The following is a 1,064-nucleotide window of genomic DNA, read 5'->3' on the forward strand; positions in this document are numbered from 1 at the left end:
CGTCGCGTTGCTACTTCCAAAACGGCATTATTAAGGCCAGTTACTGACTGACGAAGCAAAATTGCGCCTCAAGAACTGCTCCGCAGGGCGCGATCAAAGTTTTCCGCGGATTTCCTCTGGTAGCGCGTTATCTGTCGTCTGCCACGGCAGGCCCGACGTAGGCGGCGCCACTGTCGATATCGCGCCTCGATCGCGCTGGTCGCGCCGAGCGCGATAGTGGAACGGAGGAGGAGGGAAGTGGATGGCGCTACTTTTATAAATATAGGGGTTTTAGTTGGCGCTACTTTTTGATAAGTGTTCTGTGGTTGCACAAGCGCCGAGTGCTAACGGCAGTAGCGCACCCAGGATCTCTGCCAGGGGGGGGGGTTGACAGTTTGCCAATACCATCTAAACAGCACTAATTTCGATTTCTTCACGGGAAATTGTCAAAAAATGCGCTTTTTGCGAGTGTGCAGACGATTGCGCGTCTTACATCTTAGTTGCAGTACTCAAATGCGTAAGGAAAGAAAAGTGGTTAAACAAAAGGGGGGGTTAAGTCGGCCTCAGGGGGGGGGGGGGGTTACAACCCCCCATAGAGTTTCTAAATAATATGAAACTCTATGCAACCCCCGAATCCCCCCCCGTCGGTGCGCCACTGGCTAACGGCGTTACCATAGAATAAAGAACCAACTTTGCGTTACGGCGTTGCGACGGCGACCTAGCCAATGACAAAGGGTTAAAAGAAGAAAATTGATTGTTACAAAATACGACGCCAAGTCAGCTTTTGTGATCCATGTACGGTGTAAGAATAAGGAGGTTCCATGTCGCGTGAGCCAGACTGGCGTGCAGGAGCATGTGCAGGAGCCAGCGCGCTCATAGTGGGCTTAGGTTGAGGGAGCACGACTAAGGCCTAGATGACAGCATTTGATTTTTAAAATAAAAAGGTTTTCACCATCATCAAGAGTCATATGCCCAGAGTGGCATCGTGGCACCATAGAATAAGGAACCACGACTAACGATACTGTGGTAGGCAAGACTCCGCGTTTTTGACGTGCCCATCGTCATCGCGTGCAAACCGCCTCCCG

The sequence above is a fragment of the Dermacentor silvarum genome, chromosome 2 (assembly GCF_013339745.2).
Source record: "Dermacentor silvarum isolate Dsil-2018 chromosome 2, BIME_Dsil_1.4, whole genome shotgun sequence".
In the NCBI taxonomy this organism is placed as follows: domain Eukaryota; kingdom Metazoa; phylum Arthropoda; class Arachnida; order Ixodida; family Ixodidae; genus Dermacentor; species Dermacentor silvarum.